This window comes from Centropristis striata, chromosome 5 (genome assembly GCF_030273125.1).
Source record: "Centropristis striata isolate RG_2023a ecotype Rhode Island chromosome 5, C.striata_1.0, whole genome shotgun sequence".
Lineage (NCBI taxonomy): Eukaryota > Metazoa > Chordata > Actinopteri > Perciformes > Serranidae > Centropristis > Centropristis striata.
In genome coordinates, this window is record NC_081521.1 from 30,908,668 (window position 1) to 30,935,798 (window position 27,131).

The following is a 27,131-nucleotide window of genomic DNA, read 5'->3' on the forward strand; positions in this document are numbered from 1 at the left end:
TGTCACTGGCTGCTACTGACCAAACACACACTTACACATCCCACGAGCCAGGTTTGGACGAAGATAGCGAGGAGGAACGCTGCTAAGTGACGAATGCAGCTTCATCATCAAATGACAGAAACATTCTGTCACATGTGCAGGATTTTACATCTGCATGAGACTGCGACAAACGGCGGATGTGTTTCAAAATGTTACACTAAAGCCGGGGGGAATAGTGGAGGTGTGTAGCCTCAGGCTTAAAGCACCCTTTACAGTGGTGGATTGATATCATATCACTGTATTACCATAATATAATCATCACTCCATTGCTGCAGAAATAGCGCACATACCTGAGGGTTTGAGGCTAGTCAGCAGTCTGTAGATGATAATATTATGATGACCAGCTTCTCTTCTACCTTCATACTGTGGTTGATAGATGGATCCACAGTTGTACTGAAAGAAATGAGGTTAAATAAAGTTATATTGACTTTTTTGACTTACATTTGATTTATTTTATGATTGGGTGCATCATAACTAAAATACAGGTGCATTATCTTTCAAGCATAGTTCCTCAAAGTGAGGCCACTGGTTCAATGGCCCTCATTTTGTCATTAAATACATGCATGATATTTTAATTTTTGCTATGCATTTCAAAACCGTCACTTTAAATAGCTTACAAATTCAAAATTCAAATTCAAAATTACTTCATTTAAAATTCAATCAGTTTGTTAGCTCTTGAAGAACGAGACAGCCTGATGGCTGTAGGAGCGAAGGGTATTTTGAATCTCTCTGTCCTGCAACGGACAGAGAGGAGCCATCCACTGCTGTTTCTTTGGTCCATAAAGTTGTTGTGTAGCGGATGATCCAGGTATTTCAAGATGGACTCAAACATCTGACAGTGCATCCCTGCACCACCTCCTCCACCTCAACATTTAGTAGAGAAGGAGTAGTCTGTCAAGCTATGGCAACTCATTAATGCTAGTGTGTTGCTAATGTTAGCTAAAGTTAAGCGTCCTTGGGTTTCTTGAAAGGTGCTATAAATTTAAGTTTTTATTATTATTGTTATTATTATTAAAGTTGCTCTTGCACTGCATTTCTGGGCAGTCCTCAATCAGATGGTGTCTCCCTAAATTGGCACAATGTAGGTATAATGTATAGACTTACACAGAAATGATTCCTATCAATCACCACTTATGACCCACTAGGAGTGTGTTGTGGTGTATGAATCTGTAGAGAATCTGTTGCTGTTGTCGAAACGTTTCTGTCAGCCTTATGTGTTGATACTTAAGTTAGAAGCTGGCTAGCTATTTAATGAAGGGTTAAGGTCAGGGTTAGGATGAAGGACAGGTTTTTTAGATAAGGATAATACAGTATCTAGTTTCTTATAAGTTGAGTCACGTCTTAATATATAATGAATCATAAAGCAGATTTTGCTTGAATTGCTCCATTTGGCCTCATATTTATTCACTACAATGTCACAGTGAAGTGTGCTTTAACTGTGTGTTGGCTCTTTCACTGTATGCCAGATATTTTAGATTAGAGTGCTTGGTGGGTACATTCTAGTGTCTATCTTTTGGGCATTTAGTGTGTAGCTCTAAGCCACAACACACAGGGTGATAGGGTTGTAGTGGAGTGATAGCAAACCAGGTGCCAGATTGTGTGCATCCAAGAGGAAGCTACAAATGGCGGACACAACACTATACATCAAGTGGACAAAGCTTGTTTGAAAACAAGAGTGAATCTGGGGTTGGTTTCACCTGCTGGCAAGCACTGCATTGATGGGGGTGAGCGCTTCTGGTGTTGTTAAGCAGGGGAGGGGGTTGACCAATATCATACTTAGTGTGCCTTGAAACGGGAAAAATTATATTTTAAAATGTATCAAATGACAATGTGAAAAGCTTTCAGCTCATTGTTTAGCTGTCACGACTTTACTCTTACTGCTCTCATAAGCCCGTGTTTGGTTTTGTGCAGGTCGTGTTCAGTGGGTTTTTAGAGTTTCTTTGTTAGAAACTGTTGCTTTCTACTGCTGGAAAGAATGTTGATGAGACCGGTGAGTGTTAACCAAGACTGTGGGCTTTAAAACCAAAACAATTGGCTCAAAGATGCTAAATAAGCTACACACAGCTGATTTAATAATACGTACATAATTTTGACCCATCATGAATATAAAAAGTGCAGCTTTTGATAGTTATTTTAGGGCTTTGTAGCCTCCAAGATGTGCATGGACTGACATCTGTGCAGCTTTAAGTGTGTTTTTGTTGTATTATAAGGACAATGATTGAATCCCCCCTCAAGAGGTGGGCTCTGCATACCAACAAGTTATTCATGGAAATGACTCTCCGACACCCTATATAACGCAAAGATAACACGTTCGATAGGAAGGGGTTTCCTATAGCTACAGCCTCTGTGGCATTTGGCCATGACTGAAGTGAAAATGTGTCAGTGTTGGAGAGCTGCCTTGCATTCAGAGTGGAGCAGGTCAGTTTGAGGGAGGAAATGGAAACACTCTCCCAGGACTGCTCAAACCACTAGAAGGAGAAGTCCTGTAATATCCGGCTTCTGCCTGACCTGATCAGGAGCTGATATATCTCTGTGGCTCAGCAGTGTTTCTATGCTTAACCTTTACCAGAGTTAGTACTGGAAGAAAACACTGTCTTTAAGCCAGGTTTCATCCAAAGGCAGTGTTCATTTTAGTTTTTTTATTATGTAAATATGGGATTTATGTTTGTTTCATGTATTAATTTAAGGAAGGTTACAGTCTCCTCATCGCTCCACACACAGTGCCTTTTTTTCCGCATCTCCAGTGGAGCTGAAGCACCAGTGGACATTAAAATCACATGCCCCATGTAGCTTATGCCATGAGTAATTTACCAACTCTGTGTCCACTGCACTTTCTCACATTTTCCTTTCATTGATATACCAACCATTCCACCTGAATCAGGACCGTTTTCACATTTTTTTAATTTTCTGTGATTCCACATTTTGCACAAATTGCAATTGTGCATAAAAAAGGTAAATACTATCTAGTATCTAGTCAGAATCTAATCGTTGTACTGTCGTGAAGGGAGTCAGATAAAGTAAGTCTTAACTTAGAGTCTTTAACATAAACTCTGTTTTTTACTTTCATATGACAATAAATATGTAAAATCTTGAATCTAATCGCTGGTGTGTTTTTGGATCTCACTTACACTTCCATGTCTGTACTCGTTGCTTTTTTCTTTGTTAATTCAGCCATAGTTGCTGATTACTCACAGCACTGACAGAGACTGTAAAAAACAGCGCTAGTTGCTACTCTTAAGTAAAAGATTGAAGTACTTTATCCAGAACTTATTGGTTGCCTGTTCATTTATCTTTGTTTCTAAATACTTTCATCACAGGAAACCATCATAAGAAATGCTGAGCTAACACTTGCACATGTGGTGCAGACTCATATGAAACTAAAGTATTTTTTAAAAGAAATTAGGGCAGGGCGATATGGCCCTAAAAGAATATCACGATAATGCAGGCTATTTTTGCGATAACGTTATTCTTGACGATATTAGGAAATACTTAAAAAGATATAGAAAATCTCAACAGTTGCCAAATACAAAAAAAATTACTCTTGACTCTTGAGTATGAGCAAATAATAAAAATAACCATTTTGGGGTTCCGGGGGCATATTTTAATGACATTTTGTAAAGGAGAATAAAGGTTCTTGTATGTTTTATTTAAGGCATCTTATTTTGACAGTCTTCTTGTAAATTCTGGCTGACTGGTGACAGACACTCAACCTTACGCCACTACATCAAGAAGTAGGAACGCCCATTGCTTATGGTCCTGCAGGACTATACAAAAGTTCTGGCACATGGTGGGGAGGGAGATTAATAGGATTTTATCTAAGAATCTGCTATGTGACCCATTATGCATCTTGCTTGGGATATCAAATGGCTTTATTGTTGATAAGTATGAGAAAAAATTGTACAAAATGTTAACTTTCTGTGGTAGAAAATGTATTCTCTTAAACTGGATAACAGATAAAGCTCCCTCTAGAACACAATGGCATAAGGTTATAATAGAATATATATCTCTTGACTATCTGACTATGCTGCGTGATAAAGATGACATCTTTCATATATTATGGGACCCTTTTATGTTATACATTGGTATGAATATTTCAACCATATTTACACGAGGATTTACATAGGATTGGAACATGTGGGGTGCTTAACTGTCATTTATTTTTGTATCTATATAATTTCTGAATCATCTGTCGATATATATATTTTTTTATTTTTTTATTTTTTCTGTGTCTGTGAGCCGAGTTGTAGTGTAGTATAGCCCAGTGTGGGTTCTTTTTATTTTATTTTATTTTATTTTTATATATTCTATTTTATTTGTTCGATTTTTCTTTGTGTTTGTTTGTTTTCCACTGTGTGCTGTGAAAACCAATAAACATATTGTTTAAAAAAAAATAAAAAAGAAGTAGGAACGTTGCCAATATCATGATATGCATTTTTTTTTAACCATAAAAAAACTATACCGATATTTTCAGGAACGATACGATATGGCACACCCCTAAAAGAAATACATAAAAATGTATGTGATGCCAGATAGAAAGAGAGCAGAGCCTAGAGCCACTTTTGTTCCTTCATTAAAGCAGCAGAAGACGCCCTCTGTTCCCTGATGCTCTCATGCCTGCACCTCTTGAGTCCAGCCTTACTAAAGTCTCTACTTTCACCTTATTTCCATCCTTTCCAACTTAATGCAGAGTTCCAGGTCAGCTTTGCTGATGCATGGGAGGATTTCAGGGGGCTGTATTAAATCTCCTCTGGCGAATACCTGAGTGGATTTTGATTTAGATTTTTATTCTCAAGGCGTCGGTCCGGGGGGAACACAGCCCTCCAGCAGGAGCTCAGATCCCTTTGAACTCTACTTAGAGTTTCTCACTGGGCCACCGGCCATAAGCAGATCCAATGTGTTGTTGAGGCCTAAGAGGACAGGAGGCGCCTGATGTATGGTTCATTAGAAAGATGAATTGTGCTGAGTGCAACCCCAGTGAGGATTGACCCTGTTGAAGTTATGTTCTGTATGTATTCAGGCCACTGCTTCATGAACATTCACTTGCAGCGAGAGAACATGTCAAGCATCCTAAAAGAAGAGCTGTCTACCTAGATATGTCAGAAACCAACACTTTTGAGATGCAACAACAGGTAAATAAAGTCAACCCAACAATACAAAGAACTGCATCTTCAAGTTTCATCAAAGTCTGACAAGCGGTGGTGTATTTGTGCCCAAATCAAGCAAATCTAGGTTTATTTTTACGGCATTTAATAGTACTCAAAGAGGGATCCGTGTAGCAGGAGTGTGTTTGTGAACAAGGATTAAGGACTCTAGTTTAATTTTCACATGGCACAAAACACAGTGTAGTACAAGGACACATGATGTGCTGAGTGATTGTTTAAATAATCTCGTGGTAAAAAGCTACAACTCCTCTCCCTTTAAAAACACACTATGACATGGCACTCTGACATTTTCATGAGTGAATGAGCCACAAAAGCTTCCCCACATGAGTATATTAAGGCTGCTGTGTCTCCTTGTGCATGAGGTAAGGTATTGTAGTGAGGGAAATTCTGAAACCAGCACGAGATCTGAAAATGGTGTTTCTGTTCTTGGGTAAACCATTGCCCATATAACAAACTTAAAGGCACTTGAAGGCAGAAAACTAAAGATAACAGCCGCTCTGTTGGAAGTCACACAAAATGCATTCGTTGTAGTCAAACCAAAGCATGATAGCTATCAGAAGATCACTGACCGTTTTGTGCAGAACAAAGGATTTAAGATTTAAATCAGATTAAAACTTTTCTTTAAAAAAAAAGATGTTAGTTAAATGGTTAGTGGCTACAACTGTGTTTAGCAATCTGGAGAAAAATGGAAAGTTAAAATAATTAGATTAAAAAAAATGGATTAAAACAGATAAAAGAAAATTAATTTTGTGTTGATTTTGGCGGTAGCAGTAGTGTTCCCTTTCATAATATTTCGTAGACCATATGTGAGGATGATTTTGCAGCCCAACTCGGCTTTTGTGCCTAAGGTGGCGGGCTCATGTTCTCCTATTGACCTTGTGGATTTTGCTGCCTCACCAGGTGGGCAGGGGTCACATGCATTATGTCCAGTCCGTGCGGTGCGCACTTACATGGATAGGATGAGGGGTGTCAGAAGGAGCGATCAGCTGTTCGTCTCCTGGGCTAACCTTCATAAGGGGAAACCTGTCACCAAGCAGCGTCTATCCCACTGGGTGGTGGAGGCGATTGCTTTGGCTTATATGAGTCAGGGTTTGCAGCCCCCTGTGGGCCTGCGAGTGCACTCGACTCGGGGCTTGGCTGCATCTTGGGCATTATTCAGGGGTTCAGGCCATTTGTGCTGCGGCGAGTTGGTCCTCGCCTCTCACTTTTGTCCATTTCTATATGCTGGATGTCTCCGCCCTTTGCATGGCACGAGCAGAGTATTTTTCCCTGTGGGTTGGTGGACGCTGGATAAGCTTGTCTGGCAATACGGGAGCAACCATATCCCATAGCAAGACATCAAACAAAATATTATGAAAGAGAACTTTAGGTTATTTACATAACCCGGCTCTCTGAGTAATATGAGTGAGATGTCTCACCAGACAACCCTTCTTGCTTGGGCGAGTGAGAAGAGGTGCTTATCTTGAATGACGTGGTGCTGTCCGCACAAACTATTTAAGGTTGGTGGTACTACCTAGGGCGGATGCACACGTTTCACCAGCCAAACAGGATTGGTGTAATGAGATTAATGCTTCTGAGGTCTGCAGCAGGGCGTTCATCCCATAGTGAGACATCTCACTCAAATTACTCAGAGAACTGGGGTTATGTAAATAACCTAAAGTTTCCATGTGTACCACCACTTTCTGTCGTAAAGATGTTTATTTGGCTGGTGTGTCCATTTGTTTTGGAAGAAAAATGCAGCTTATTTTAAATACAATTTTTCTGTTTCATACACAGGTGTTTGCAGGATGCATAGTGATGAGGTAATGTAATTGATAGTATGCATTTTGAGGTTGATTAGAGGAAGAGAACAAGTGGAGAAGTGTTTGTTTAATTATTGTAATTATTCCATCCGACGTCAGACTCATCTCTACCATACTTACAGAAGATGAATGAATTGTGACAAACACTGTACACTCATATATGGTTGTCATGGCACGGGGCCAGCTATTTTGGACGTTGCAGGATGCTGAACATATACATAGTCAACATGTCATACACAGATGAAACATATATGTGTCGGGTGTAGTCAATCTGGTCAGACTGGCCACAGCTTATATGGTCAGACTGTCATAGCTGAATGAAGTGGTCAGTGCGTTGTCAGCATATAATTATCTTACTCAAATGTACAGTATACATATTTAGTACAGTATACAGTATATATCGATATAAAAGATATATCGATATATCTTTAAATGTGATATAGAATTAGACCGTATCGCATATATTGATATAGTTCAATTTTTTTCTTTCTTTATATATAAATGCTGCCCTTACTAGGGTTTGTCATATTTAGTTATTTTGTAATGTTCATTATTCTTTTCTCATATAAATATATTTATCTCAGAAAAAGATCAGCCTATTCTATTTCATAAGCTATTTTAATTTAAGATATTTTTTATTTAAATGTGCACTTTATGGAGCTTTGATTTTTTTTAAAAAGGTACTCCTGTTGTTATACAGTATTTATGTTCACTTAAATAAACGGTTTCAATAAAACTACTTGTGACATGTCATATTTGGCTTTGACTTTGACTGAACATTTGCTCTCACTTTGCGATAAAAATATCAGGATATATATCATATATGGATATTCAGCCTAAATATATCGGGATATGACTTTTGGTTCGTATCGCCCAGCCCTACTGTGGGGAATTGCTAAAAAATCCACACTAACAGTAATGTATTGTCTCACTATTTTCTGATTTCCCATAAGCATCCTGAACAAGTCTGAGCAAAAACCAACGAAAAATAAATAATAAAAAAATAGACTGAGCATTCTAACATGTTTGTGCGAATGGACATCAGAGAATGCAGGTTTAGGTTTGGAGTTGAGCACTGACCTAGAAAGAGTGTCAAGGGAAACATCCCGAGATCCATCATGGGAGTAATGATCAAAGATGGCTAAACTCTGTGTTCGAATTACGGGAGAGCCAGGGGGGCTCAGCTCCCCGAAAAGAGACCTGAGCTCCCCCAGAGGCAAGAGAATTGAGAGTCTCGGGGGGTTATAATGCTGCAATGAATTATAACACATGTATACTGCCACATTAAAATCTCATATTTTGTTATGGTATTATTCCAAGCTGAGTATCCACTCTCAGCATGCAGTGAAGGCTTGACTTTCCTATCACACACACCTTTGTGCAGCAGGCTTTCCTTTCATATCAGCCACAAAAACAAGATTACAGAATAGAATCAATGTAGGAAACAACCTGTTCTAGCCATTTTACCACAAAAGGACAAATTATTATCAATTATCAACACTTTAGCTATGAAACTAGAACTAGGCATGAATTCCTGAACAAGTCATTGGTAGTGAAAAGCTACACTATCTTCTTTCATCCAGACGGCTTGAGGCAGTGTTTAATACTGGATAAGATCGACTTGCATATGCCCAGGTCAAGAACTTTGAGCAGCACAGTCTGTAAAATAGCATCACACAGTTTCACTCAGTTGGTGAGGATGTATTCAGATTGTTTCTTGAGTAAAAGTACCAATATGTTCTTGTAGAAATATTAAACTACAACTATCAATAATCTCACTTAAATACTATTAGTAAGTATTAACAACAACAAAAATCACATTTAAATGCTTCAGTGTGGAAACAGCATTTAATTGCCATACCTGCTCAAGACCGAGCTAGTTTAAGCTATGATACTTTAAATACTGTTAGGTAGTTTAGTTCTGAGAGGTCATGTGATGATTAATGTGATAGGGAAACAAAGTTGTTTTATACAAATCAATATTCATATTTTGGATTTTATTCTAATCCGTGGGGTTGTGTTTTGTAAAATATTGGATATTTTCCTCTATTTTGGCCTGAAGCAGTTATTTTAATGAGACTATCTCAGAGGGAAAGTAGCTCCTCAGTGGAACTGCCAACTACTCAGACATCTGAAACATGAGTCAAAGGGCTCGTACTAGAGACTGCTCTGTAAGTGGTCACAAGCCGGAAAACAAAACAAAACACTGTCATCATATTAATTTTAACAACAATGTATTTTAGAAACGTAATAAATGTTCTCTATGTGAAACCCTACTCCGCAAATAGGCAGTAACTGCAGCTGTCAGACTAATAGGCAAGAAAAAGTACAATATTTGAGAAAATGGAAATACTGGAGGACAAGAACACTTCTTGAGTAAATATCTCTCTGGCTTTGTGACAATGGTGGAAGAAATATTCAAAACTTTTACATGAGTAAAAGTTGCAATACCACAGTGTAAAAAGTAAGTTTAAGAGTTACAGCAGCAAAGTGGATGGAAAAAAGCAATATATAGTAAACAGAAGTATAAACGAGAAAATTAAAACAAAAATAAAATAAAAACATTAGGAACATCATATACAATGTAGACAGAGTCAGCAGTTGGATATGGAGATAAAACTGAAAATATTTTGTTAGATGTAAAGTTTTGCATTAAAATCTGATTTTCGATAAGCATGAATGTGAAAACTGCCAACTATTGTCACACATAAATAATGCCACAAAATCTAGTGGATTAAATATTACTGCATTGACTCCCAAAATGTTGTGGAGTAGAAGTATAAAGTAATATACAAAAGAGAACAGTACAAGTAACTCAAAACTGTGCTTAATTACACTTGATGAGCTGCTTTGTAGCCTGATCACAGAAGATCATAATGACTGCCACAGCTCAGCAAAATGTTTTCTCCATGGTTCACTTAAGACTCCTATAGTGTAACATATATTGTGCTATGAAGCGTAGCTATTTATCTGTTTGGCCCCTGGAGTAGTCATCTACCCACAGTGCTCCCTAATCAGAGTTAATCAACTTATGTTAGCCAGGTACAGATGCTCAGATTACTGCTCTAGAAGGAATACCTTTATCCAGCTATCCAAAAGTAAATACTGTTGAACTTGTGTGCTCTCTGACACCTGCAACAGCTTACATCTCATATCGGAGTGTTTTTGTTGGTTGCCCAGTTTCCTCAGGCTTGCAAACCACCTGGGCGGCATGTCTGACTTTCAATTGTTTGTGGTTGCTGCTGTTTTGCAGTTATTTCACCTTTTTTCTATTTATTTACCACGCTATGCTCTCTTCTGTTGCAGCAAGCATGTAAAATGGCACCATGGTGACCTTTTTCTCTGCAAAACAAGCCTAGACAAAGAATAAAAATGTCTCTGCTCACTATGGTGGCCCTTGATGCCATCTTCAACATCATCATCATCATCATCAGCTGACAAGACAATTCACTGCCTGCAGCTTGAAATCAATTATATAAGGTGAAGGAGAAGAAATACTTGTACACCTGCTGTTTTTCATCTCACATGCTATCTCCAGGTGTAGTTGAAATAAACGAACGCCTGCTGAATTAGTACCTCCACCAAATGACCATATTGGAGAATTGCAGATGTACTGGAGGAAAGAAGGATTCATTGACTGTAGCAACTATGCAAGACCATGGCCGGTAATATTTGGATCAGGCAGGGCCTTTGAGAGCTTTGCTTCAGGCCCTTGAGCTGTGTTATGACCCTCATTACTCCCGCCCTGTGATCATGTTTGCCTTGGGCGATTTTTGCATTCGACTTGGTCTGACCCTGCTGTAATCCTTTGCATTTATAATAAGGAACCTTGCTGTTGATTCTAACATAGTCAGGCCACCGGTTATACCAACATCCTCAAGCCATAGAAAAGCAGGTTATGAATACCTACGATGGTGGAAGGCTGAGCCAAACTGAGACTTTTTGCCCCTCCACTCATTACTGTCCATAAGGGTGCAATAGAGCCTGTAGACCAGCCAGGATTTTACTCAATTTGTTTGTACAAATTGTCAACAAATGTGTGTTAAATACTAGAGCCCAAGTGATATGGCAGTTTTGAGACCAAAACCGTATTGATTTTAAAGTTTAAAAAAATAACCGATATCGTGGTATGTCATGAACTGGAATGAATGTAGAACTTTTTTGTATAGATTTTGCACCAATTTTGCACCGAAATGACTGTGCAAAGGTACGCAGAAGTGTGCTTTCATAAACAAATAACTTTATTAAATAATATTTAACATTATTATACATTATAATATGTAATGTACAATATTGTCAACCAATTCTAGAAATGATAACTGAGCAAATAATTAAATTAATATTAGAAGTGTCAGTCAATTACTGACCATTTAAATAAGAATACAAATAGAATAGAATAAAATAAATAGGTTACACCCCGAATCACCCCAATCACCCTTTAATGCATTATATATTGTGTAAAAAAAATCGTTCAGCAGACATACACTACCGCTCAAAATCACTTAGAAATGTCCTTGTTTTAAAAGAAAAGCAAAAATATTAAAAATCAAAATAACATTTAATTGATCAGACATACAGTAGACATTGTAAATGTGGTAAATTACTGTTAAAGCTGGAAACGGCTGACTTTCTTATGAAATATCTATTATATATTGTCAGCAACCATCACTCCTGTATTCCAGTAGCACATTGTGTTTATCCACATTTATAGTGTTGAAAGGCTGATTGATCATTAAAACACCTGCTGAGCATTATGTTAGCACAGCTGAAAACTGTTTTATGCCGATTTGAGAACAACATGGTCTCACAGGAATCCGTGAAATAGCCACTGATTCGCTTAACTCAAAATCCGTGGAATAGCCACGGAATCACTCAAATTTCCGTGAAACTGACACGGATTTCGCTACAATGCAAGTTAATGACATAATATGACAATGTCATATCCCGTGGCTATTCCAACATACAAAGTGATTATGTACATTCACTGAGTGAATATTTAGAAAATAAAACATATATTTCTCACTAGAAATGTGATCAAAATCCATTTTTATGCAGAAACTAAGTCAAAATATTGATTTTTTTTCACTAAAAATGAGAGAACTGTCCGCCATGTTTTTTGTTCTGACCGCCGGGACCTTGAAATGCATGTGACTTGGACACAAACCATTAGGAAATAATATCCATGGATTAGCCACAGGACATGACTGTCATTAACTTGCATTGTAGCGAAATCCGTGTCAGTTTGAGTGATTCCGTGGCTATTCCACGGATTTTGAGTTAAGCGAATCCGTGGCTATTTCACGGATTCCTGTGAGACCAGGTTCTTTGAGAAGCAATAAAATGATCCTTCCTCAGGCTAGTTGAGTATCTCGAGGTAAAGTTGGAGATTTGAACAGGTTAAAATTATTATTTCTACTCTTGTCAATGTCTTTACTATATTTTCAATTCATTTTGTAACTCATTTCATGAATAAAACAGTTTTTTTCATGGAAAACAACACAGACATTTTCTGGGTGTCTCCAAACTTTTGAGGGCTAGTGTAACTATTCTGGCTCTATTAAATACACCTTTCTAGTCTTGAAGTGGATTCCAAGAAATGATAAAAGTGTGATAGTACTTAGGCTCTCAATGTTCCCCAAAAAAGTTTTCTACTGAATCGCATTAAGGAGAGTGGAGCACCTGAAATATGAAACCATATCAATGCACACAGACTTCAACAAGCCAGAGGGAGAGACAGCAAAAACTGTTATTAAATGTTCAAAAATCTTTCTGTGTGTGTGTTAATTTGTGGCCTCATATAAAACCAAACTAAAGTTTTTTTGCTAAACTCTTGTTAAACAAAACATTTTGGGCTGTCTTTGCCATTTTATGTGAGTTGAGCATTTAAACCGAGCTAAAATAAGAGTACCTATTGGTCTTACATTTGTCATAGAGGTGGGAATTCCCAGAGGCCCCACGTTACGATTTTATCCCGATACTTGAGTCACGATATGATATTATTGCGATTTTAAGCATTTTTCGATATGGTGAGTATTGCGATACAATATATTGTGATTTAACTGTTTTAACTGCATTTTTTGTCCACAAAATTAAATTCAATCAAGAAAAATGTTGTCAAATAAGAGAAAATTCTCAGTCTATTCATCTCACTTCAGTCTTTTTATTTCTCCACAATGAGTCAAACCCACAGATTGACCAACAATGTATTCAGTCAAATTGAACTGAACTGATATTAAACCAGTGTCTTTAGCATGTAGCTAAAACCATTCTAACTTTGCAACATGATTTCAAGAACTTTCTGACAAGCTATCCTAACACACATGGTGCGATTCTTTAGATCTTCTAGTTCCATATGATACCAGTATCTCCAGTATAATCCTAAAAGTGAGGCTGCAAATACTGACGCTAAATAAACGCTTAATATGCTTGCCGATACTTGCCGGCCATGGATCAATATAATATTGCCACGCAAAATATCGCTATACTATGCTGTATCGTTTTTTCCCCCACCTCTTATTTGTCAGGTGGCCAGAAAGGTGACTTAATGCTGATGTGTAAATAGACAATTATCTGCATACTGTACATGTTTGGCATGGCACCTTAATACTGTTTGGCCAATGTTGTGTTAACAGGTTTTTCCTTTCCTCCCAAAGTGACCATGAAAATCAATTAATAATGTTCTAAGAAGCCTGAGATTTAAAATGTTTACCTTTAATTATCCCACTGTAATTACAAAGATTAAAGGGATTTGTGAGGATACGGTTGGTAGGAATGTACAGCATGTTTTGTGTATCAACTGGACTTTAATTACAGTTCTCCACACTAACAGTTAAAATGTCCATGTTCAGTCAAAATTTGGCTGTTTTATGTCCAAGATGTCATGTCTAAGCTGAGATTCCTGACTCTTAATTACATCGATCTCCTCCTTTACATCTCTCAATACAAGATGAATCATGTTTGGGGACAGCAGTTTTTTTTCTCTCAGTTCATACTTATTGTGCTCAGCTACATACTGGCATTTGTTTGGCTACCCCTCATCAGCAGTTTACCTCGAGCTGAGGTATCACCAACCCTCCGCTTACACACATCAAGGGCCTGTCCAGCCGCTGTCAGCTGATTGTCATGCTGTTCGCTTCTTATCCGTCATGCATTGTTAATGTTTAAAGAATATTGTTGTGTAGGCTGTTTGCAGCAGCTACATCACAGGAAACTGGGTGATGTGATTCGACTAAAGGATTATGGGTGCATCTGTTTCTTTGATATTAGTTTTATTTTTGGGTGGGTGGGTGTGTGTGTGTGTAAGGTGGGTGTTATTCAGCTTACAAATGCTTGATTTGAATTTAATTGTTAAAGAAATGAAAGGACGATGCTGTAAGTCAAAATTACATAAAGCTTCTTAGCGGGGTGTGCATCGTGTTGAAGCGGTTGGTGATGAAATCCCCAACGTGATCCAGTGTTGGGATCAGACAGATAAAACTGTTTACTAATGCAGATTTTGCTGGAACTGATCTCTGACACCAATCTCTTGTTTCATTAACAGTTTTTTGTACTCGTTCCACAGCACATGAATCAAAAATATATGTGTCAACACTGCAAATGCACCTAAAATGACATAAAACCTGCAACAAGTTCTTTAAATTACACAACAAAACACATTGTTTGATTGAAGCATTTTTCTAATCTCATCTGACACCGATTTGTCTCCCTTGAAAAACCTCCTGCCTGTGTGGACTTTGTCGTTCTTTATATAACAACATCACTTGTCTTTCTCTTTTTCTCATCATATGAGTGCTTTGCCGTTAAACATATATAGTTTTGGTGCATTTGCTAAAAAGACTGCAAAAACATATTGAGCATAGCCACCATGATGTCACCCATTTGTTTTGGCATTTTGATGTGCATCTTGTTTTTTTAGACAGACAAAAGTGACCATATTGTTATATTGGTGACTCTGGCTGACAATCTGTGAACACAATGCATTAGGGCTGTCCTGAATACCCTTTTTTAGGTTCTGAAGCTTTGAATCTTCGCTTTGTCTGGGGTGGGGTGACTTTTTTCCATTCATGACTGGGCTAGAAGGCATAGCGCTGCAGTCAGCTTAAGCCTATCGCACTTAACACTGAATGATATGAGAAGCTGGCAGACTTTTCCTGAGCACATAGCCTTATCTAGACAGAACACCACAGTTGAATTTCAGCCTGCATTGCACAGTCTTTCAGCCTAACATTGTTGAAACAGAGCAGCTAATATTGGTAGCAAAAGCAACAAGTTAGGGGACTGCTGAGTCGTCACTGCAGCCCATCTGTGCTGAAACATGATTTAAGGAGAGGAGAGAAACTATCCAAAACGAAATAAAGACTGGGAATGGAAACACTGCATTGCAACATGTGTCTTCTGGTCTAATTAAAGGCATTAACTTTTAAGGATTCTCTTACTCTAAAAAATGAAAATACCCTCATATTACTCTCATATTATGCTAATCGCTGCACCTCTATCCTGATTGACAGTTCGCTGTGGTTGCAACTTTTTAATCACAAGGTAGCCATGCCCAAAGCATCCCTGCTTTAACATCTATTTTACTTTAATGGGACAATAATAACATCATACTGTGTTGAAGAAGACTTGAACTAGTGATTGAGACCTTTTTTTTTTCTTTCTCACAGACCTCTATACAATCCATCTTCTTTTTGCATCAAGTAGGGTCGCCCCCTGCTGGCCAATAAAAATAATGCATTTTTAGGACGCTTCAGCGGAAAAAAGTCTCCATACCTCATCGGTGTCCTTCTTACTTTCAAAATAAAATATGCATTAAGGACAAGCCAACATATTGCACTATCTAGTTTTAAAATATTCTGCAGGAGTATTTCGGTGTAATACATAATGTATTAGCGACTGTAACAGCAAAGAAACCCCCTCAGCTGATAGAGCCGTGCTGTTCATGTAATCCGGAACACACTTTCTAGGATATTACATTCTGAATGCTTGCCAACTGCACCATTTCATACATGTGTGCAGCACTCCAAATGCAATTAATTTCTATCTATTTTGTCAGTGTTACTCATCCAATTGATTTCAAGGTTCTCCTGCAGTCGGAGCCCCTGGTCAGAGAAGCATCCTCTGCGGACCACAGCCTGTTGAGGAACTGATGCTAATCTTGATAGAGGGAAGACTTGGGGGCTGCACTTTCTTCCCCCACCCTCCCTTCTCTCTCTCTCTCTCTCTCTCTCTCTCTTTCTCTCTCTCTCTCTTGAAGATTGTACTGATTGTGCTGCAATATGTCGCATGACCACAGTCAGGACTGCAGACTGGGGTGCAATTTCTCCCATGCTTATTAAATCAATGGTGTGTGCCTCTTTAAGCAGTGTGTGGATATACATGTGTTCATCACAGCAGCTTACCGCCGGCTCTCTTGACACAGAACAAAGCAAAGGCTTGCATGTGTTGCTCATCAAAAAAGACTCCCTTTTGATCCCGTATGACGCATTTGCCTAATGTCATTCTATATAGAAATAAAACAACTCTTTGAATGTGTTATCTGGACATCTATTGAAAGAAAAGCTTTGATATTCATGAGGAAGCCCTCATGTATATTCATGATCCTCAACTTATGCATGTTTCCTTTCTTTTGCTGCATTGCCTGTGTTTTTAGGGAGCAAACAAACATTTCCTTGGTGGGCTTCTTTTTTTTTTGCTTTTCTCCTTCACAACATGTTTAGTCTCCACGCTTTCTGCAAGAGAAGTTGAAGTGGCTTTCGGGTGCTTTAGCACAACAAGATTGAAGTGAGAGGCTATTGAGCTTGTTTGACTGTTCGCTGGGCTGAGTGAGGGATCTGCCCCTAGACATTTGCTCTACAGTATCCTGCTGACTTGCTTGCTTGCTCACACTGCCATAGAAACTGGGTTCCTGAGTGCAGTGGAGGCTCATTCTGTTCAGGAGCAAGCAAGGGAGAGGATCGGGAGGAGAGAGTGGAAGGGGAGAGAGAGAAAAAAAGAAGAGACCAAGAGAGAAGAAGAGAAACAGGGAGGGAGAAGTGAGAGAGAGAGTGAGGGATCAAGAGAGGAAAAGTGAGAGACTCTGTCACTGGTGAGTACAAAGCTGTCACAGCAAATTGAATCAGTTGTTGAAATCTCATGCTTTGAGCATGTTTTTTCCTTCTTTGTTCGCTTTTAACTATTGATTTCCCCGGCTTGATTTCACTGCTGCGCTGAGGTGTTGTGAAGCAGGTTGCAGGTTGTCAGTTTGTTGGGGGATGTGTGAGGGTGAGACGCACGGCGCTGTGCTCTCAGATGCGGAAGACAGATGCAGAGCAGAGCAGCGGTGGCTCTTTATTTGTTCATCAGTCATTAATTCTGTTGTAACCTCTCAACTGGTAATCTCTGGCGAATATTTACTTTTGAATAATACATGCTGAGATAAAACTACTTTTCCTTTTTTGGCAGCCTTTCTGACTATATCATACTCTTCTCTATCATTTATGAAGCACTGTGTTAATATTTGATAAGAGTGGATGTCTGCAGCTGCACTTTCCGCCTCTATCTTACACACCTCTGCCCATTATACCGCTGTCTGAACCCGGGTGAAAATTGGCTAGATATTGACTTGTCCTTTCCACAGCTTTTTATCAATTATTGAACAACTGATCTAATGCTTTTTGTTCACAACTCCACCTGCATGGCAGAGGTGAGGAGACTAACTCAGCTGCACAATGTTAAGTCAGGTCACCGCTTTGTGCATGTTTTCTATTTGTGTCTCTGTCTGCTTCTGTTTGCACATCACTTTTTTCCCCCTTCCTCCTCGCTCTTGCTGGGTTTGATCAATGTGCATCATGACACTTTGATGAAGCGCCAGAGCTTTGGGGCTAATAGAGGGGGAGAGATACAGCAGGATACCCCGTGCCTCATGCCAGGAAATTGTGTTATTCTGATCATGGTCTGCCACATTGTCACTAAGGATTTAAAGTACTTTAGATGAGTTAATTTGCAAAGATTCCTGCCTTGAATTATTTAGAAAGTATACTTGAAAACGTACACCACAAAAATGTACAACCTGTTATGTGGAGCGTTAATCCTGTCAGTGTTTGTGTTTATCTCTGCGGTTCACTTGGATCCCCTGCCTCCCTTCACCTGTTCCTACAGTGCAGTTATATTTTTCCCTCCCCCTCCAGCAGCAGCAGCAGCTTGGGAGAAGGCTGAATAAAACAAATCCAGCCAGCCTTATCAGTTTTCTGCTGGCTCCTTCCATGACTGGACCCCGGTGGCCCTTCCTGGCAGGCTGTGTATATTTGTGTGTGTGTGTGTTTGTAGATGTGTGTGCGGTGGCTCTGCTCTGGATGTGTTACAAAGCACATGTGACCATGTGCATGCATGCATGCGAGTGTGTGTGTGAGCGGCGTTGACATGATTGTGTGTGATGAGGATAGCCGCAGGGGTCGTTTTGCTTTTCTTTGTGAGAGGATTCAGGGAATCTGGCATTTGTTCCCCTTCCTCTCTCCTGTGACATGTTTTATGACTTCTTGTTAAAATGTCACTCACCAAGGCTGGACTGTATAAATGTCCCTGTGCGGGAGCTTAGTATGTGAACAATTGTGCACAGCGGTGTGATAAACTCGGTAAATCACACAGCTGGGAATGCATGGATGCAGGGTGCGTTGAGATAATACCAAGCTCTCTGACGGCCCCCTCCAGGCACAATTTGTTTCAATACAATATAAAATTGGGCTGATTTTTGACAGCTCTGTGGCCTGGATCAATACCCCGGTCGTCCGTGAGAGGCAACAATATTGCTCTTGTAAACGAGAGGATATGCTACACTGACAATGATCGCACTTGTTTAGTGGAAGCACGAGAAGCTAATGTTAGATAAAGCACCTGAGAGGAGCATCCAGTTTATGAGGCGGCCAAATGTTGCATCTCTGAATTGTTAGAGAGAGAAAAAGCTCTGCAGGGCATAGCTGCCACTGAAATGCAAATGGCTGTTTAGCAAGTGGGGGTTCTGATAGTCAGTTACATTTCAGTAAAACACCTGGATTTATTTAGTTTAGAGACCAACAAATCCCTTATCAATTTTTTATTGACAATCACTCTTAGATATAGTGTCTTCTGCCTGTCTGACACTGCTGACGTACACAAACATATGCTAACTTACTGTTAATGTCATGGAACCTAACACCAGTTCCACAGTGTGCATGCACTTTATCAAACGCTACTAACAAGCAGAGGAACAACAAGTGCCCTTCTCAAATATTTATCTGCTGTCTATCATGTTAAAGCAACATGCAATCCAGTCACCAGAATGAAAGTTGGCATTTTACATTACTGCAAACCACTGGTATGTCGAATCAACGTTTTTTGAACCGCTGCAATCCACTCTCATTTCCTATTGCAGTGGTTATAAATCTATGTTGGGAAAAAATCATACCGACACACTTGGTCACTGTTTTTAATATTATCAATTCAAACAAAATGAATTAGTTAGGTTTAGGCAACAAAACTACATGGTTAATGTTAGGGGGGGAACACATCAGGATTTGGGTTTTAAAAAATCTGCTTCTGTTGGTTTTTTACTGGACTCAATCATGCAGATGCTTAAAAAATATACAGGACGCAGTTACATGAAACAAAAGTAAGTTAAAATTGATCAACCCAACCTCCTTCTTCCACAGACAATCAGTATACAAGGTCACAAGCCCCTTGCTAAAGCTAAAAGGTGACAAAAAATAGAATTCCCACTGCATTGATGCATTGATTAAAAAGAAGAAACAATCAGGACAGGGTTAATGAATGTCGCAGAGCACTGACCAAAACGTGGTGAAATCCATGCAGCCTTTAAGGTCTGATACTGAGTGAAATAAAAACGGGAACTAACAATTATTTTTATAACTGATTCATTTCATCTTCTTCTCAATAAATCATTTGTCCACAGAAATGTCAGAAAATTCTTTTTTTAAAGGCCTGCATTTATTTAATGGGGAACAAATTGCTTCTTTTATCCGACCAACACTCCAGAACCTTAAGATTTTCAGTTTCTTATCACAAACTTTCAGCCTTGAATGGTATACGGTTCTGCTTGACCCTACTCGACTCGTGTTAAGCACAGAGATCCTTTTCTCTATTTCAATTTTACTGCTGATTACCCCTCAGTGTAGGTGGGATTCTCAGCTCATTGCCAAAGCACCACTGCATGAAACTGCCATGATATCATCCTCAACATGACACACGCTGAATCCTATTATTGGCAACCAGAGAGTGGAATGGTTAGTGCAGGGTGCCCTGTGACCAGTTTCACTCTGACCAATCAGTGGTCTGCAGTGTTTTTATTCCACCTTGTATTATTGCATTAGCTCGCTTTGAAACCTTGACCAAGGCAGTAACAAAATATACAACTTTTGCAGCTAAAATCTGTGAAAATGAACAAACATTGCTTTTTTAATTGGGATCAATTTCTGTTTGGGCTTCTGCACTCTACATCCTCAAATAAAAACACAAAATACCTTTTTGGCATACTGAGTGTAGCTGCTAAAAAAAGCTATAACAAGGAAATAGTTTAAGCCAGACAGCCCATCTATAGACGAGTGGTATGACATCATCTACGAAATTTTTGTAATGGAAAGAATCACTTTCTCTGTGAGGCTTCAGAATTTGAGGAAATCTGGGACAAGTGGAGATTGTACATCACCCCGAAACGCCCATCTTTTGTTTAATATTATGTAACTTTCTTTTTTTGTTAATTTTTAATCTGTTTTACTACTTGCTGTAGATGAGACACCCCAGGTTCTGTTCGTTTATGTTTATAACTAGATTAAAATCTGAAAATATGGATCACAATGCCAAATATCATGATGGTGATGACTGCTGTAATGTGTTATTGAAATGTGATTCCAAATAAAGAAAAAATGTAAAAAATAAAATAAATAAAAAACAGAAAAAATCTGTGGAATTGGTGCTGAAAAGTTGTAACGGGAGAATATCTGGCTTTTTTCCTCAAAAAAATGTTATTAGATTATTTAAAAAATAGCTACTTATTATTTCCTTGTTTTTTTCCTAACTAATCTTTAAGCTCTAACAACATTTTTATTTCCCTCCAAACAAATTACCTGCAAAGATTTGATGAGGGATTCAGATTGTATAAAATGCTGTCAAACCTAATTTCTATTAACAAATAATTTACATTTAAAGGTTCTCAACCAATTGTTGATAAATTGCTCTTTAATTACACTTTCTATCTAGCAAGAAAATGTATTAAATATATAAGGATATTATGTAACCCAAGACAGTCATGAGTGGCAGCGGGCTTAAAAGCCTTTATTTCATTAGCTTCGGGCTTTGCTTCTTACTGTAAGTCATGTTGCTGCTATAAACCGCAGCTTTCATCACAACCTCATGTTGTTGTTGAACACTTTGATCTTTTCCCCAAAACACCACCACCAAATATAATACCAAAACAGCCTAAAGGCTCTCTTTCACTCTGTTTTTGTCCGGTATACAGAAGAGTGTAAATTTAGGTTTCCTCAACACAAAAAGTCGATAAGGACAGTTTCAGCGTTGGAGGTGCATCCCAGAATGTTTCACAGGAGAGAAAAGTGCTTTAATGGGTTTTTGTTTGGGAGCTGAGCTGAACATATGACACGAGGCTTTAAAGAAAATATGGGCAACAAGATGAATCAATGATTAATTCATTGCTTCACTGTAAATGTACACTCGTTTCAGTTTTATACTTGATGCCACAGCCATATACAACATAGAGAGCTTCTGAGCTGCATCTGCACGATCAATATCATTTATCAAGATGTGATGGATCAAGCCGACGTATAGAGGAGACACGAGTGGATTCAGCAGGTAAACTGCTTTGTTGAGCAGCGCTGGGGTTCCTTTAAGGCCGATAAGTCTCCCCTCATGATAAAACGCCTTCTGCTTGCCATTTTTCATGTTATCAGCTGAGCTGTAATGCATCATGAGGCGACCGGCTTCTGAGCACGTGGCGCCCAAATGTCAGGCCTCGGTTGATTCAACAGAGTCAGAGTGATGGATGCATCATTTCCTCATGCTGACTTGTTGTTTGCTGCCATCATTCGGGGGCCCAAGGCCAAAGGTCAGGTCAAACCAAGGTCCTGACCCCCACTAAGAAGTCTATGTGGCAGCATTTTCTTTTCAGTGAGCGGTTTACAGAGCATGATTTATGCTGTTGAAAATTAAACACGCAGAGGAATTAAATCTGAAGAAAAATATCACAGAGATTATGTTTTGACATTTCGGGAAATAAGCTTATTGGCGTTTTTATCCCAGAGTTTGATGACAAATATCCCCTATGTCTCTATGATTAATATGAAGCAGCAGGTTAGCTTAGCATAAAGACTGGAGGCAGTGGGAAACAGCTAGCCTGGCTCTGTGCAGCACCTCTAAAGCTCACTAATTAACACATATATCTTGTTTGTTTAATCTGTACAAAACCTCAAACTATTTATTGGACAAACAACCAGAGGAAACTGCTTGATGTTGTTGGTACTGGCCCAGAAATAGTCCAATACATACATTTATTTTATTTTTTTTTACACTTTTTCTATAGGTTAAACAAATAAAAATAACTTTAGAGGTGCTGGTAGGCAGATTTTGTTACCTTTATACTGAGCTAGGCTAGCACTTCCACAGTGTTTCCAGTCTTTATGCTAGGCAAAAGTAGCTGGTTTAAGCTTCATAAATTTAACATACAGATTAGGGCTGCTTGATTATTTATTGATTATTTTAGTCAATACTGAGATCATGATTACCGAATTACCCATTAAAATCAAGTATTCATTGAACTTGAAAAACAAAAAAAACATTTTATAGTGGATTTTCTTGAACTTGAACAAATTTAAAAAAAGTGTAATATAACAAAACATTTGACGATAAAATTATATATATATATATATATATATATATATATATATATATATATATATATATATATATATATATATATATATACATTTAAATAAATAATGTATACAAATAAATTAGATACAAATTAGATCAAATATGTTGCATTAAACTGCCACAACCTACTGAAAACAAACATTTAACATTTTGGTAAACTATATTCAACACAATCTGGTCAGTAACGTGAAAACAGGCAAAGTCACACGGATGTAAAGGAAGGGGTGCGTATCAATGGTATCAATCGTCTTATCTAACTATTGATGAGAAAGCAAACAGGTATTTTATATATAAATATATAGGCCTATATATTTACCCAAAATGTAGCACTATGTTAAACTCTTGTGTCTATAGTGTCAATATGGAGCTAAAGCCAATTAGCTTAACTTAAAGATGGGAAACAAGTAAATTAGTTATTTCCCAAAATACTACTTCTACTACCAACAACAAAATTAACAATAAAAAATATTTGTATTATATAATGTGTACATATTTATTGCTACACTGTCTTAGAAACAAACATACCCATTGCCCTTACAGCCTCGGGTAAACAATCAAACATTTTAATAGGCTCTTAACAACGTGACAAAACATATTACCATTTCAATTATGTTTCTCCCACATATTATTCCTAAACCTAATCAGAGACATTAAAAAGCTATAGCATCATCCCACTCGCTTCCCATCACTCACACCCTCTCTATACACATGACAGGGTGGCTGCTGGTCATATTTATTCGTCATGATTAACAATGCAATATTTCAGGGCAATGAGGCATTTTGAGCGGAGCAAAAAGCTTTCATCAAGCAATGCCGGGTGTTTATAACTTCTGTCTGTAATGGATGTAGCACATCCATTTAAAATCCCTGGTGATGAAAATTACTGAGACTGAAAATGATCTTAAGCTGTTGATTTTCAGTGTTTTGTTTTTTACAGCCAGCTGAATGCAGCTTGTTAGTCGTATTGTGATAGCTAGTAGAAATTAAAACATCTATATAGTGGCATGCAGGAAGCATGGGCCAAATCGATAAAGGTTCTCCGCCCTTGTAAAGCCGTCCATTTTCAGTCTTTATTATTTGATAGCATCATGCAGTCCACCTGCTCAGCAGGTCTCATGAGTTCTTATTATAGAGATTCTCACCCCAGCTGGTTTATGATATTCTTTTCCTCCACATCTCATATAAAACAAATCATACGACTTCATATTGGATATAATATTTATAGCTCTCTGTACGGTAAAAATTCATTAGCCTGAGAATGATGGGGCCAATGTGAGACAAGGCTGTGGAGGATGATGGATCAGGCAGGATGCAGACCTACCACACGCCAGGTGGCCGGGGGAATGGCATGTAACCTAACTGACTGAGATCGAGGGCAATGATGAGGTGTCTCAGGGTCAGAGGCTCATAACTCCTGAATTATGGAAAGCGATCTCTGTCTAACGCCGATACATCCAAAACGAAAGTAAAGCCTGAGGGGGTGGTAAAGCTCAGGAGGTGTGTTCTTCTCAGCCTGTTATTCCTACCAAAAGTGTGTTTATAATTCAGCATCTCAAGGTTTACTTCCAATGCCAGTGTTCAGTAAGAGTAGACAGTGTGGGATTGTAAGAGAGTGGAGGATGCAAGGCTGGATAAATGACTGGTACAAGATTCCAACTGCCCTAAAAGCCCCACACCCACAGCATGTCGGGGAAAGAGCCCTAAAAGCCTGAAACAAGTCCACATTTATGCATTTCTTGTTCCCTTTTTTTAAATGGTAGGTCAGTACGCTGCAAATAGACACAACATGAGCAAATTAAGAAGAACTTCAGCAACTTAACAACATATATGCAGCATGTAGAACTTAAGAACACTTAAACATTAACTTTGTGACACAGAATATAAAGCTGACAACATGTATGAAGCTCAAGACAGCTGTTTCCCAAAGCCAAGGTAGGATCCTCAAACACCTTTCTTTGAAGGAAACAACGTCATCGATACTCGCCAAAGGACTGATCCGATGTCAAGGATACTCAGAGTTCTGCCGAGGACAGAGCCCTTCTTTCAGGAGTTTCCAGGGATGGCCGTATCCCAAAGTCAAGGATCCTTCCTTGGTAGGATCCTTCCTTCAGAGTCTGGTTCTCCAGAGGCGAGGCCAGAGTCCTTCCTATCACTGGTGTAATGCACAAATGGAACAGCCTTCGTAGTGTGCAGGTGTTCGTCATTGCGTAATTGAACAGTTATTTATATATATCAATAACAGATATTAGTGGACTGTCGGTCCCTGTTAACACAATAAACAAATGTACTTAATGTATAACTTTCTGAATGACATAGCTACGTATACTTTGCATATCGTACATCATCAGACTGACACCTATATGTGAATTAACAATTAATAACTTTAGCCGATTAAGACTGGCAATGTATCCAGATGATGTTTATTATCTTTTACCTAAATATTCTGGCATTTGTTTGCGCAAATGTTTTTGCTTGACTTTGAACACAAGTTTTGTAAGTTATGTGATAACAAATATTCAGTGTAAACCGAAACTACTTATGTATTTAAATTCATGCTGTGCTGTCAGCGTCACCGTTTCTTGGCTTTCCATTTTTTAAATCCCTCGGTTTATGGGTCACGGGCTGCATGGAGGATACACACATGCATCCTTGGAATTTGGGAAAAAGAAGGACTCTGTCCTCTGCAGGATCCTGGACAGTGGGACAGTCCTGTGAATATTGATGACGTAGTATCCTTCAAATTCAGCCGTTTGAGGATCCTTCCTTGACATTGGGATACAGCCCGTGTGTGTATCAGCTGCGCACCTCGTGCACCCATCTTTTTGTGGTGGCTGGCAAACTAGCGTATAGGTGCATTACTGCCAGGAGTTTTAAAAATGGTGGTCAGGGAGTATAACATTTTTTTTATAAAAGTAGGTTTTCCTCCATTTAAAAAAATATGTTGGAAGCACTGATGCTAAAACCACATTCACGGTGTGCATTGGTTTGAAATTGTAGTGCTGAATTGAAAGTAGAACCTGCCCAATTACACAATGATGCACATCTGCACACTAGTAAGCCTGTTCCATTTGACTGTTATACCAATGATTAGAAGGAGTCTTGCCTTGCCTCTGTAGGACCAAACTCAAAGAAGCATCGCTTTTTTAAAAACGATGCAAATATCTTTTGTCAACTTGATGTGTGTTATCAAGTTGATGTTTAGTGTGTCGTCAAATTGATGTTTTTGTGTGTCGTTAAGTTAGTTAATGGTGTCTAAATGCTGCATATGTGTTGTTAAGTAGGTGAAGATGCTTCTGGGTCTAAGTGCCACCGTATTTCTGGTTAGATGTCTGAAATAAGGTCTGCGGTTAACACCAGCTTAGAGTAGAGAAGTCTCTGCATGAAACATGTCAGTAAATGCTCCTCTCTTTTTGGTCTTTTCATGGCATTTGCTGACAGTAACAAAATGTTAAATATCACCAGACTTTCTCTGACTACTTTTGAGGAGACAGTTTAGAAATATTCAAGTTTTACTGTTGTTCTTTCTGTGGATTCAGCATAAGTTTTCCCACCAGTCACATAGCTGATGCCTTTTTACTTGTGTAAACAAGACAAATCTACCGCGTCTCGAGGGGAACAGAACCGAGACATGAAGGCGTGTTTTGCACAAAAATCGGACTCAGCACAGCTTGAAGAACTAATTTACACTTCATTTAAATTGCAGCAATCCTTACAAAAGTTTTTTTTAAACATCTTTCAGAATTAATCTTGATGCCAAATATAGGTACCCGTTTTACTCCATTATTTATATACATTGCTGATGCAAAAGAATATTTAACACAATATAGCAAACCTTAATAACTTAATTGTAGTTTTAATTTGTTTCTGTGTGTAGTTGCTGCTCTTAATAAGTTAGTGTGGATGGAAACACATTTATTTGGTGTAGAATGATACAAAGGATTTTTATTTTATACAAGTCTTTTAATTTGACACTGTAACACACATGTACTATTCCAATATTGTCATCTCTGTACGTACAAAAAAAATCCTACCACCCTATATCTTCAATTTCTTGTTCATTCTTTTATGCCTGGTACAGCTAAAGGTACATTTGTTAGGACAAATATAATGATAACAGCAAAAATAGCTCATAAGAGTTTAATTTTTTTTTTTAAGATTAATTTTTTGGGCATTTTTACTGCTTTATTAGATAGAGACAGATAGAAAGGGGGAGACA

General features: G+C 38.4%; 1 protein-coding gene across 1 annotated transcript in view; it reads left to right on the top strand.

Annotated features, from left to right (window-relative positions):
* The window catches only part of syt6a (synaptotagmin VIa), a 72,571-nt gene that overhangs the window by 13,334 nt on the left and 32,106 nt on the right, over positions 1-27,131 (top strand). The window lies entirely within an intron of this gene.